General features: G+C 40.1%; 1 protein-coding gene across 3 annotated transcripts in view; it reads right to left on the reverse strand.

The window, feature by feature from the left end:
• Nucleotides 1-15083, reverse strand: part of LOC100749603 (ecdysone receptor) — a 197944-nt gene that overhangs the window by 115371 nt on the left and 67490 nt on the right. For all 3 annotated transcript variants that reach the window (XM_012389094.3, XM_033322416.1, XM_024369738.2), the window contains one exon: nt 8326-9830. The gene's annotated coding sequence lies outside the window, so the exon portion shown is untranslated. The remainder of the gene's footprint in view (nt 1-8325; nt 9831-15083) is intronic.

The raw sequence follows: 15083 nt of genomic DNA on the forward strand, positions 1-15083 counted from the left end.
ATAAAAAAAACCCGCAATCACTTAGTTGCCAACCCAATAGCTTAGTCATTAGATATTTTGTTCCTTTAGTTTTCATTTGAATCTGTGCATGCGTGTTTCAGAGATTTGGAAATGAAATTGCAAAGGTGAAAGGCATCGATTTTCCTGGTTTCCTAACGTTTACAGTACGTCGTTGTACTCGTCCAACGTGAGTTTTAGAAGACCCACATAAATTTAGGCAACGTCGGTCTTCAGTCGCTGGTATACGACTAGAGAACAGATTAGGTAACGTAAACATTAGGAAACACGATCCACAGTCGCTATCTACAAAACCGAACTGAAGGAAAAAAACGAGTGAAACAGATATCTCCAAGGACCAACGTTACGACCACGTTCGGAGAACGTAGCGACTAACGTGACCGTTTAACCCAATCTGCCAAGAATCACAAGCAGCCAGTTTAACATTGACCAGATGAAACCATACGCGATCATCGATACGTATAATTGAGAGACCGGCCGCAGCTGATAAACTGCGTTCAACAAATATCGATATTGCTCGTGAAATAACCAGTCCAGTCTCATGTAGATCGCTTCTTGGTCCGTTGGGAACGGTCATCTTTAATTACGAGAACTTACTCAGCAATAAGCGAGGCGACTCTCGTGAGAAGGAACCGGTCCCGGGACCACGAAACCAGAATTCGCCAGTGAAGCTTGTATAAGAGAGAGGAGGATGAGAAGATGGAGGATATATGTTGCTTTCACCGCGACGCAATTAGGGACGCGATCCTGGATTGCAATTAAGAGGCCGTCAATTACGAAGGCGTGCATGAAAACCTGTAATCCGTCCTCTGTGACGTCTACTAAATTCTCCAGTCTCCTTCTTAACTCAACCACGCCGCCACACGGCATTTCTCGAAACTATACACGCGGCCTATTTTATACAGACCTTCTCCGAAATGAATTTCGCGATGATTCGTAATCTTACGTTTTAATTTTAAAGATTGAGGTTAGGTCTTGGTTATCTTGGTTGGTTTTTCTGATCGTTCAAAGATTTTTACTTTGTGACAGCGAACCGTGAAATGACCCAGTGGCACTTTACTTTACTACCAGACTTGCACACAGAGATTCAGAGAGACTCTTCCCTCGCCGGAGATGTAGAAGCCCAGGCACAAACGGACGTCGAAAAATGACACAGAAAGTTTTCAATTTGTAATTTTAAAAATGTAAAAAGCTCGCAACATTTTTCAATGGCCGTATGGAACATTTTCGGTTTCTAATTTAAAAATTTTCTAAAAATTTTCAATTTATAGGATAAGGATACGAAAAATTGAAAATACTTAACAACAGGAATATGAAAAATTTGCCATTTTTGGAGCAGAGATATTGAAAATTGAAACAGAAATACGAGAAATTTACAATTTGCAAAAATATCTACCTAACCTATGTCAACCTATATCAACCTAACATTGAACTAATAAACCGATAAATTTTCCAATAGAAAATTTTTAAAAAATTTAAAAGTCCAAGTACAAGCAGAATCCACAGATAAAGAATGGGATAAAAGAAAGAACAATGACCAGAGGAGAATCGAGATCTCAGGATTCATTGTGTGACGGCGGCGTGTAATCCGTGTTAGGCCTGTAAACTGCTCTGGCAGCCTGTGATGCCACCAAGAAGAAAGACAACGAGTCAGAACCAGGGATGATAAAAAAAAAAAGGGAAAGATAAAAAAGAAAAAAGGCCGCGGAAAAAGAGAGATAGTGAGAGAATGAGGTAGGTTGGGAAACGAGGGGGTGGCTGGGAGAAGCCGACGAGTGTTGAGACTGTATTGATTTCCATTCCGGCCCGTCTGGCTCTAGTCTAGCCCATATCCGGTGTTCTTCGTGCTCTCGCGCCGCGACGCACGTGCACACGCACCTTTCGATCTCCTCGCGACGGTCTGGTCCAGTGTTGTTGCGACATCGTGTGACGCTGTTGGATGACGCATTCTTGTTATGGGATTATTTCAAAAGTAGCGCGCATACCAAGAAACCAAACGCAATTGGACGAAATGTAAGAAGAAATGCGACGAAGAAAAATCGATGATATTAATATCTTTTCGGTGTTCTACGTTCCAATAATCCTGGCATAATCGGCAAAGAGATTTTACGTGAAAAGTTATTCGTTTCCGGTAAAATTGAACTTGAAAATTTGTTTACTATATGCGAAGTTGACTAATTACCGACCGAGTACGAGTGAAAATTAACAAGAGATTATCGTACGTGGATAAATAAGTAAAAATGTAGACTACTTTTTCTTTAAAGTTTCTTTTTTAAAAAGATACAATTTCAAAGTGTCTCGTCAACAACCAAGTAGTCAGTACGTGTACAAGTGCCAATACATTGAATATTAAAGTCGAGTATCTGAGAAGATAAATCACAACGAGGATAAAATATCACAAGGAAAGTCACGATACCGAAGGATGAATCATTGTTCCAGGAATTGGTCACGGGCGAGTTGTGCAAAGATGAAGAAAGGGGAGAATCGTAGCAGAGTCGGAGGGACGAAGAGAGAAAGGACGAATGAAGCGATTCAAAGGTTTGCGTTGTTAAAACGAGATAACCAAGACCAAACATGGACTTGCCGGCGATTTCAGATGGAGACCGATTCGCGATCCTTTTACGGCCTGGTTACCTTCCTGTCCCTCGTCGCCCAGTCTTTCGTCTGCGTATCTCATCCACAGATAACTATATCCCAAATTCTTCGCTTCAAAAAAACGCTGTTACAATGTCTTTTCCATGTTTACACGCAGCGAATTTCAACGTCTTACGTGGAAGAAAATTCCACCGAATCTTACTCAAACCCGGTTCAAACCTAACCTAAAAAGAACGATAACACATTAAGACAAAACAACTGAAACTTAACCGAAAGTCAATGCAAACCGTCGCAAAGCAAAGCAAACGGAAATAATTCTATCTAACTCGCCTAAAACATTCTCACGGCAAACTATGACAAGCCAACCTAAGCTTCCTCAAACGTACCCCAAAACCGATCTAACTCACAGTCTACTTCTTTTCTCTGCTAACAGAGGTAGAGTCAGGTGTCAGATATATTTGGTACTTTAGGACTCTAAAGCAGAAGCAACACCTCAAACGCAACAAGAAATACCCGGTGACCCTGATTGACCCGAACAGGATTCCACACGGTCCGTCCTCGTGGTATCGAGACATAGTCAGACGCTATACGGCTAGAGGCACGCGAGTAATCGATAGTCCGGTTCACAGGCACGCCCGTCAGTTTCCACGCGGGAAGCCAGCAGGAGTCGAAATCCGGCGCGCGGAGACGCAAAGTGTATATAATCGCAGGAGCGTGCCAACGTGGTCGGTTGCGACACTTGTTTTGTGACCTGGATATCTCCACTCTATACCCACTACCTCGTATACCCAGTACCCAGTCGCCTCCCCGGACTGTCCCTTTCCTCTCTTCGGGCGTCCCGCTGCTACCCCTGCTCCTTCTGCACCGAGAAACAGAGACCCGTCGATGCCATTCGAATATCTGGTTCACCGTGCCTGCCGACCGCATGCCGTTCGTCCCACCCTTCGTTGCCAACCCCCCTCTTCGCCGCACGAATTCTTGCAGGGAACCCCGTGACCTCAGCTTCTCCATTCTTCTACAGTAGAACTGCATTTGTCAGAACGAGATTTTAATTAATGACCGATTTACCAAACTTTCTGCTGGTTCAATTCACGTATCTCAATGCGAACTTCTATTATGCGAACGAGAATGTTTGTCCCCCGACAAATTCAGATAAGCGGAGTTCTACCATACTCAATCTAACTTGCTCTAATTGAGTGCTACAGTACTCGCATTATAGAGGTGTTAAAAGATTAGTTTTAGAGGTTATGTTTGTCTTTTGTCTCTGGTTCTATCGATGAGATTTAGGGACTTATTTAAGGAGTTTGATGGCACGTAGAATATGATTAGAGTTTGAGGTTAGGTTATAACTTCCTGTTTTAGGGATTCCTTAGAGGTCTGCGATCTAGACGTCCAAAGTCATTAAACATCTGACATTTTATCGCAATTAGTCCATACCCCATAGGTTAGATTCAAAGATTGTTCATACAATTTGATTTTAAATGTAACATTTGGTAACTAGCAATATTTGTATGTTGATATATATGTATAAAATTTTGCGCAACTTATGCGAATGTTAGGTTAGATTAAGTTCAAGGTTAGATTTAAGCATTCATCTTTCTTAGGTCTCTTCAGTTATGAATGTTAGCGATTCAATATCGTAACGTTGTATCAGACGTGCGATATTGAAATTTGAATACGTATTTAGAGTTCGCGTATGTATTTAGAATAATTGTTGCACGAGAAACCTGTTCTTACTATGTAAATCGATGCCATAATATGTGGCACGTGACTAAATATCATAAGGCAAGGGTTAATCTCGAGTTTGCGTGCATCGTAGAAAATTAAACAGAAAAAATCATAATGCATAGCAGCGAAAACTTCTTTTTATTTAACCGTTGATAAAAATTAATAAGAGAACGTTATATAATAATATTAACGTTGATCATGATTAAAGTTTTAATACTTTAATACGCCATTTTTACCAGATTTCCAAATCTTCAAACGATCTAGAAATTCCTTTATTCCAAAAATTAATTATTTACTTTAATATACGTATACACGAACATCCATTAGAACATCATTAAACAAAGTTACAATGTGACATTCCTTTAGAATATTCCAATTCTAATTTTTCAAAGTTCAGAAAGAAATTCTTTTATTTAAATGAACGAAAAATATCATTTTTCTACACTTATCCTACTATTACTACTATTACATCATACTCATCTTATTATTTTCAATACTACCTACTCCAAGCTAACCCTAACCTAACCCCAATCTGTTCTAACTGTTCCTCCTTTAATATAAAATAAATTTATTTGTAGAATAAACGTAGCATATATAAGAATTGTTACAAATACAAACTAAAAGAAAAGAAAAGAAAAAGAAATAATATTCCTAACTAGCTGAGGCTTCGAATCGATATTTTATCGAATTATAATGGCTGCCTCGATACTATTGCGAACAATTGACCGGAGGAGTTGGCGCGAAATCACGAACGGGCTTCGTGGGACGTAGAAGAGGTAATCGAAGCACGTGTGAGCGGACGGCGTCGAGAATTTCAACGAGCAACCGATAACTGTAAACCAAACACTTTTTTCTTTCCTATTGTTCCTCTACCGTCGATTCTTGTCGCGATTTTCGATCGCGTTGCTTCTCGAATTGGATCTTTAACTCTAGTTTGCTGTCGTTTGATCACCAGATCGTGCATGTTTATTTGCATATTTTTATAGACGCAAGTGAGAAAGATAGAATCTATAACAATTACTATACTATGTATATTATACACATTTTTTTATATGTTCAAACAGTTGGATTTAAGGTTAGGTTAGTTAATTTGAACATATTCCAAACTGCTTTCGTATTACCGAAACTATTTTCTAGCCAGATGGCTTTCTCTTAATCCTAATCATAAAAATATAAGTTTGCGTACAGTTCCACGGTCTACTTATAATCCAGTGATGACTATAAGCAATCAAACAAAAGCTCAAACTGTACGAGACACTCGAATAGAACCTGCTTCTCAATTTCGAAATGCCCAAAGGATCTGCCAACTAAGCACAATAAATCAACGTCTACGCTGTTCCACGTTCCTCGACATCGTGAAAATAGTCACGTGTGCACGAAGAACGCGTGGGAGGAGAAGTGGAAGAAGTTTGAAGAAGTTTAAAGCGAACACATAGCGAAGCTAGGAAGGCAGTAGGGACTAGGCTGTCGAAGGCTTCTTAGAAAGCTGTTAAAATGCGAATAGCGTGGCCGTGAACGATACTCGCGAAGACGAGCAAGCACGGGAAATTCGTCACGTAAACGCAGGACAATGACTCTCCTGCTACCTGTGAGCCAAACGAGTCGCCAAGATACCCGTTAGTTGCTTCACCATGAAAAACCCAACGAATCACCTACCGCAGCGCGTGTTGCGCTTGCACATGCCGTGCATCGATACCTAAATCGCTATGAATTTCGTGTTTTTCTATGACCTCGACACGATTACCCCAGCGAAAATACCTGAACCCGGCGATTTACTAGAATATACTCTCGAAGGATGTACAAGAAACGTGACAGTGGTTGGCTTTTTCCGAGGTTCCAGGAATTTCAACATTCATACTCTTCTTGTATATTTTATGTAGGGTGGAATAATGACACAACTACAGGAAAGTGATTTTTCAAGGGAGCAGGGAAACCAATCTCATTTCCTAAAACTTGGAATTCAATAACCAGGCAAATGTTGCACAATGTTGGGATTGAAGCAGTTGTTAGCATTCGAGAGTTGGTTACAAGTTTATCGAAGTTTAGCCCTGAATTCGTCTCTGTTGTACAGTTACGCAATTCTTGTATCAAAACCGGAGACTGATATTCTGCAGTTGTACCAAAAAGTATATTAATGAACAAATTTCAGGGTGTACTCATTTTTTGCTTAAAAAATAGCACAGAAAAATAATTGACAGAACGTTGCAATAGTATTGTCGACACAGGATAATGAAACATCATTCCACAGAGATTCAACACTTAGGTCAAACTTGATCAAAACCTAATAAGATGGACCCAAATTTGATTCAAATCTCCCAACCTTGCCAATCTTATCTCGAATCTGAAAATTTAATGGCTTGACTTGAACTTATTTCAAATCTATTCAAACTGAATTCAAACCCCATCTAACCTAACCAAACCTGCCAAGCCTAAATTCGTATTTCAATAGCTCTTCAATCATATTTTCATCGCGGTCTGGTCAACGTACCTATCTCTATTACTACGACAGCCTGCTCACCTACTATTAATAATATTGTCATACTTTAATCTTCCTTTGAACGTAAATTTAGGTTAGCTCAACATCATATTGTCATACTTCAATCTTTCTTCGAACGTAAATTTAGGTTAGCTTAACATGAAATCTAACTATAAACTTCGACACTCGTCCGGATCGACGTCAATCATTGTCCTGAGCGATCAGAGTGGAAAACGAGGCCAGGAGGGCCACGCACGTGAATTTCATACGGGGGCCTGTCGAATAATAGTCACGGAACTTGTGCGTTCGTAAGTGAAAGTGAGAGGCCTGGGTAGATTCGACCGAATGTCGAGCAACGATCGTAAAAAGAATTCCATAGGATAATTTACGCCGAGCGAAGCGAGGGGAACGAAGAGATCGACGCTGCTAGATAAAGAAATTGCGAGAAGGTATCGGGCACCTTTCACTTGCGAGCGTGTGACTCCCATCGGCGTGGATCGTCGGCTTTTCGTCCACCCGTGGCCGCTAATTATCGCGCGAGAATGAAGATTCTCGTTGCAAGATAGAGACCCCGGTAAAAGTTCTGCCGCTTTCCGGATCGTGGATATTGGACGTTCGTTAACGAAACACAAGGCTTGCGTTTTCGTGAAAGCACCGCCGATGCGATATCTACTCCTGCGTGAGAACGATTTTCGCAACACGTACCGATCGATTGTAAACCTGTGTATCTTCTCTCTTTTTCATGGTCTGTGTTAATATGAGTGTGTTTGAATATGTTTGAGCGCGTCTCTCATGGTTTGAGAACGAGCAAGAGGATTGGTTTTGCCCGTATCCGACTTCCCGAGGAGGTTCTTCGTTACTTTTTGTTGAATATTGGGAGTTGATGCAAAATGTTTGATATATAACGGATGATAAGTGTTTGATGATGTTTGATATAGCAATATGCCTGATTTTTACCACGCCTCTTGATCTGTATTTGCGCATTTGTTTTCAGTAGTTTGTATGTCCCTGTAGTTTGATATATATTCAGTAGTTTGTAGTTCCTGAGTGTATTTGTCGTGGTTTGAGAACGAGGAAGTAGATTCGTCTCGTTCGTGTCAGACTCGTACAGGATGTGCTTTGTTACGGTACATTCAGACTGAACGAAAAATATTCGACGCGATAACTGAACTAGATCTGAATTAGGGTTATCTTATTGATTTTTTAAAATCCTTCTTGAAAAATATTGGCACATATATAACAAATGTTATTCTAAATAAACATTTCTAAATGCAAAAAATCTTTTTACAAATACTCAACGACTATTTATTATCGCCATTAATAAATTCCTTTTCTAGAGTTCAATATGCTGTACCGAATATTTAAAAGCAATAGAATTCGAAGAACCAAATTACAGTAAATATACGTTGAAAACTCAGTTACGCGAATTATTTGAGAAAATCCTCGAATTAGTCCCGATGAATGAAATTCTACTCTACAACTATCAATTCAAAGAACATCAGACTCACCTTGATCGTATATGTAGAACAGGCTCCGCAATTGCTGAGTAGATTAACCGTGAAAAGTAGAAGTACTCTAACCGTAGCGCGTTCTAGAATTATTTAAGCACTCACACTCTGTTGTACGATCTTCTTCTCTCTTTTCCTCTTAACAACTATCGTTTATTACTTTTTAATTATTATATACTCTTATCGATATCGTTATTATTCTCTTTGCCCTTAGCTGTTACTTGTCGCCTTTCAACAGGCTGCTTTTTACTATTTTATTACTATCGGTGTCTGTTTGTGTGTCTGTATTATATATACTCATTTATTTATATAATATATATATATATATCATATAAATTATTCTTATAAATATATCTGTGTTTGCTGCAGGTACTTCGCTGTCCTGGTTCGTATTAATCGATTAAGGGGCTCGAAGGGGGAGAGGTACCGTTATCAACGAGAATATTCCTGATAAGATCTATATATCGACGCACCACCACGATTCTTCCTCTTCAAATTCTGTCCAACCTTGGACCAAGTGGTTCGTAACTTGCTCGATCCCGATCTTGATCTCAACAGACCGCTCTTCTCTCTCTTGCATACGTTCACGTCCGTATACATACAGATAGTCACTGGGTTTGCCTATGTTTTATGTGTGTTTGTGTACGTTTATGACTTGCAAGTCGAACGAACGAAACTGACGATTATGATTAAAACGTTAAAACTTCTTTCGTCTCTCGTTAGATCTTTTATTTTCTCTGTATATATTTATATATATAATATATGTATAACGTTGCTATTAATTATTAATATTATTATTTATTATTATTTGTATTATTATTATTATTTGTAGTCGCGTTCTTCCGGAGGGGCCTAGGCACTATTACGCTGCGAAAAAGAGGTTATGTTTGAAGGTACTTGTACGCACGAGGTATATGTTCTCAAGGTAGAAGTTATATTTTTTTTTTTTTGTTCTTTTTTTTTTAATGTACAGGAGCGATATCCCGCTGCAGAAGGAGAATGTCTTGTGTGTGCTCAACCTGGCCACGAGGAAGGAATTTATTTCTCAATGTTTCCCCGTTTCTTTCCCACCCTCTTTCCTTCCCTTCAATTCGATTTTTTGTTGTTTTCTTTTTTCAAATTTTATGGCGTTTTAATCGCGTGCTTCTCTCTCCAAAACACGTATCTGTATTTTTCTATCCCTGTTGATGTTTGCCTCCCCTTTAGAGCTCGCCTTTTTTACTCCCTCTTTCTTTTTCACTCTCCACCCTTTTCGTTTCTTTCGTCGCCGTTTTCGTACTCAGTTTCTTCCACTTCTTCTTCTTCCGCCTCTTTCTTCTCGTTTTCTTCCGAATGGTGAGCCTTTTCGCTTGACGATCGACGGCGGCGCCCTCTACGTCGCGGTACACGCTCTCACGGAAGGTCAGAAGTCGTTATCACCTCCTCGAGCTTTCCCACTTGCTAGCCACATCGCCCTGGGCCCCGCTGCCGCCCTCCTCCCACTGGTGCTCAACTACCACCACCATCTGTAAGCAAAAGTAAATAAATAAATAACATCGTTTTAGGAATATTCTTCTTTTCAAGCGAGTTGATACGAGAAAGTTAGGTTAGGAACGTAAACGATATGCTATGAACGAATATAAGTTTATAAGTCTCAAGTTTTTCAATATTATACGATTAATTCCTAAGGAAATAAACTATATTGTCTGGTTTTTATCATTGCTTAACCACTATCGTCTGCAACCAGAGAAACAGGGTTGTTACATGATTGACATTGTGTAAAGAGAATTAATTTTTAGCGTCAGTGTTCCTTTAGGATCATAAATTTTGAATGGATCGTAGAAACTAGCCCTTAACCTCTGTACGATTGGGTACTGTTATTAACCTTTATTACTGCCTAACCTCTGTTTGTCTAACGTTTGTGAAATTATTATCGCCTAATCATCGTAATATGTACGTCTGACAATGCGGACCGAGAATTTAATTTTGAAATTAGTGCTCCATTAGATCCAGGAATCTTGAACACATAGCAGGGACTATCCATTAACCTCTGTACAATTACTGTAATATTGTCTACTCGATATAGTACTGATATTCTCTAAAGGGAACTACATTTTTGAGGTTAGAGTTCATTTAGAGTTTACAAAGCTTCGAACAGATAATACAAATCACCTGTCCAAATCTTTCAAAATTTGAGTAGTACTATCTAATCGCTGCAACGTGATTAATGGTTAATGATCTAACCTGAAGAGGGTGCTTCAACATGATCAAAAATTTCGCAATTAATAATTTTGACTACTATAATTAAACATAAGAAAAGGCAGGAAATTTTCTACGAGAGAACGTAATATCTTTGAAAATGGAATGGCGCGTGTTTGCCAGTGGATTGCAGGGCACGTTGCTTTTAATGCACGTGCATTTCTCTTAGGAGTCAGAAAATTAATTTTCACGGAATACGCAGGCAAAGTGGAACGCACAGGCATAGTCTGAGACCCCCGAACGATCCTGGCAAACCCGCCACGAAGCTGATGAATTTAATATGTCCACGATTACCCATCCCAATAATGAAACATTTCTCTCGTTCCTGAATTACGAGAAATATCGTGCAAACTAAAAGACAAACCTAACCTAGTAACTTCGATCCCGATCTTTTTTAGAATTAAGGCTATGTTTAAGGTTATGTTACAATAACTCAACCAAACGCGTTCTTATTAAGATTCATTTCATTTCAGTATTTCATATACTATGTTACGATATTACATCAAACATAATGCTTCACTCCCTGATAAATAAATAAATAAATAAAAATACAATTTTACATCGAATATAAATGGTATGATAAAATTGTAATCCCTGAAATCTGCAAAATTTCCTCGTATGATTTCGCCAATTGTATTGCCCAACATCTTGTCATTACACCTATAAATTTATCAACACAAAAATAACCTGCAACACACAACGCATAAAATTTTACTTGAGTCATGTAAGAGGGCCCGGTCAAGCAGGATCTCGTAATAATAATACCAACAGTAATCGTAGCCCCTTCGAGGGCAGCATTAGAACCAACCGTCAAGCCAGACCATAAATAGAAGGGTAAATACCCTATAAATCAGCGGTGTGGCCTCGATCGAACGGGCAAAAGGGAAACAGGGCTCCGTTTTCGTGCTCGACGGCCCTGAACGCGTCAGAGGAAAACATAGAGACGGCCTGCAACGGAGGGTTTCACGGTATTTTTAATTTCACCCTCTCTGATCGTCGGCCGAGGCGCTCGTGCGCGCGCGCTCACATACACACACACACACTCGCAATATTGTATCTATGTGTGGCCATTTCACGTGAGAATGGAACAAAGAACGAGGCTCACGCATCAAGCCTGGTTCGCAACGCGACGGCCACGGCCCTGTGGTGTTACGCATGCGAACACAATGTGCTACAGACAATGCAGCTCCCTGGACCTACGTCAATGCGAAATTAAACTGGCACAGTGGCGACCCTGTCCCTCTTCGATCTCCCTAGGGAACTTGCAACTCGTATATTCCACTTCAAATCGCGACTATATGAGCTATTTTTGGGTACTGTGATTATGATCACCGAGGCAAATAGATAGAGGGCTCATGTGTATGCAGAGACAGGACTATTTATTTAGACTTGGATTATTTTTGGTGGAATTAGGGGCTAAACAGGAGTACTTGAACTGTGACTATATCAGCTATTTTGGCATGCAGTGATTATAGTCACTCTGAGAAGCATATTTTTAAGTCGGGTGGGACTAGACTTGTACCTTCGCACTGCTTTTAAACGATGAACTTCAACCACCCGAGACAACTTTATCAAACAACAAACTAGTCACCGGGTAGAAGTATAATTCGTAACGACTATAACGAACATAGACCAAAAGACATTTTTTCAAAATTTAGAGACAGGTTATACAAGTCACATCTTTCACTTCTTATGTATTACCAATAAAAATTCCAAATTTCCTATATCTAGGGATATTCTACGATATAAGGAAACGTTATAGTTGAAATTTATACGATCGACAATCATTCTGTCTCTTCAACAACTTTATCTATCTGTACTAAAGCTAGTGATATTCCACGATGTACAACAATTTCATACTCATTTGGCAAATGTATCTTCTTGGAAGCATGTGACCACACAGAGCACCATTGCAAAATGGCGCCACGTTTGAATTTTTAAAAGACTGTGAGATCTGAGACGTGTTACTCGAATAGCTCGGAGGAAAAGTTTTAGGAATGTCTGTTTCGAGAGAAATTCGCGTATCTCAGGCACCCACTCAGCTTTCCAAGTGGTTCCTCCGTGTAACCGCGCATTTTAGATCGAATCTCCGTGAATGTACGGCGGACGGCTGAAGCTGGATAAGCGGCCTTTTAAAATTATTGCGAAAGATCGTGGCGGAGATCGTGCGACTACAAAAGCCAGCGACGACGAATGTCGCTATAGAGAGGAGACAGCCGAATATCGACGATGGTAATTCACACACAATGGCCGGATAAATTACGGACCGTTTATCAAAGATTCAAATGGATAGCATTCGCGTGAAATACGGATCTAGTTTGAAAGAAAACGGAGAATTGTTTTCGCCATTGTCTTCCTAGAGATGAGACCCCTTTTTCGTAACAAACTTTTTACTACGTAAAACGTATTAATTACTATTACAATGTACTGTAACACATACATTTTATACAGGGTGGTTGGTAACTGGTGGTACAAGCGGATAGGGATGATTCTACGCGAAAAAAGAAGTCGACAATATAGAATAAAAATTATTTTTTTTAATTTTTCCATCGAGGCAACGATCTACAGTGAGATCCGTTATAACGTACCGCACGCGTACCGAGCGAAAATTCAAAGTCGATTTTCTCGAAAACAAAGCCTCGAACGAAAAATTGTTATTCTATATTTTCGACTTCTTTTTTCGCCTAGAATCACCCCCTTTCCGTTTATACCACCAGTTACCAACCACCCTGTATATCTTTATAATTACATTTAATCCGTAAAGAATAATACAAATGTAAAATTTGAGTTATGCGTTAAAAAATTGTCGAGCATATTGAACTTGAAGATATCGCTACGCGTCGAATTAAGACGCGTCCTTAACGATCCCGTTTGTCACGGTACTCGACACGTTTGCATCGTGGCCACGAGACGCCGCCACACAGCGGACAACGTATGCAAATGAAAACGAAAATGGAAGGCGTCTACGCACTTCCGGACAGATGTCGAGGCTCAGGCACATTATTCGCCCCACTCCCCTTTCCTATTACTCTCCTTCCTGCATTCTTTCCTTCCCTATGCCTGATCTCTTTCCCCCATTGTCCTTCGACCGCTAGCAGCGCCAAGAAGAATAGCAATGGCTTCGATAATGTTACTTGGCCGTGGTTGGCCGCACTTGCGCCACTGCAACGTAATTTTCTCGCACGGAAAAGAACAGTAACCAGCTCCCCGTGAATTTGTCATTTTATAACCAACCGGGTTTTTAACGCCAACCGTGACTATTACTTATGAAAATGATGACTAGGCAGATTGAACGTCGTAAGTGTGATTGTAATAGTGGAAAATACTCGTGGTATTCGTTTATGCGTGACTATAACTGGTCAAAGATAGGAATGATTCTAATAAAAATAAATTACTACCTGCAACCGTTTCTACCTGGCTATTTGGGAACGATGATTACGTAGGATGAATGATCGCAACAGCGTTAATGTTATATTTCTAATATTCACCTATGCGTGATTACTCGACGTAGACAGGTGATTATAAATAGTCGGACACTGGAATGATCGTAGAAAGATAAAGTAGTCGTCGAAATGACTCTACATCTGTATAAAAAAAAAGTTCGACGAAAGGAATTATCTTAACGATCTATGTCACAAAAGTCCACTCGTGTTACGCCGTAGAACGTGTAGAAGGACGTGCAACCGAGTGCCATTTGGTCAACGAAGCATCTAGAATCCGCTTGGACGTAGGGAAACGTAACACCTCTATTTTGCAACACTGACAGTACAACGTTTCAATAGCAGACAAAACAGGCCCCGTCTCCTGTTGTGATACCCAAGCTGGCAGTTGTGATACACGGGACTATCCGACGCGTGAAAAAAGAAAAAACAATGAACATAGCCACCACAGGACGTGCATTCACACACGCGATAGTCAAAGGACACGCTAGCAGCGTGGTATGAGTGAAAATGTATGGCTGATCCAGACAAGGTCATTCATAAGTAGCTCAAGTTCAACTAATAGTATTGTATTACGATACCTACGGCCCTCTTCCTCCTTCTTTCTCTCTCGTTCGGGCCTTCTCTATCGTTCAGCCTTCTCTTTTTCGCCTGGATCGTTTCCTTCGTTCACACGAACGAACAATACCTGCTGATCACCGGTTAATTAATTCGTTCTGTAATCCTCCGCCGCTTCTTAGATTCTTCCCGTCATCGTGCAACTCGTTCGTGATCGTTCATCCAATTCCAGACTCTTCCGTTTCTAATTTTTAACTGAAACGGGTCTATCGCCCGACGAAAACGACGACAGCAACGTAATTTCGTTATATTTCAAGAATTTTTATTCATCAGTTTTTATCGATCGATTTTTTTTATCGATTGAGTAAGACCGCAACTGCCATGGACCCCATATAACGACAAGAATTTGGCACGTCGAATCTTTGCATATTATGGAACACGCAGATCCAGGGATTTGGTGGGATTTCACCGCAGAAATTTGTATAAAAATTGTGCTCGTTAGAATTCTCGTGAAAATCCCTA

The sequence above is a fragment of the Bombus impatiens genome, unplaced genomic scaffold (assembly GCF_000188095.3).
Source record: "Bombus impatiens unplaced genomic scaffold, BIMP_2.2 scf_0637, whole genome shotgun sequence".
NCBI lineage: Eukaryota > Metazoa > Arthropoda > Insecta > Hymenoptera > Apidae > Bombus > Bombus impatiens.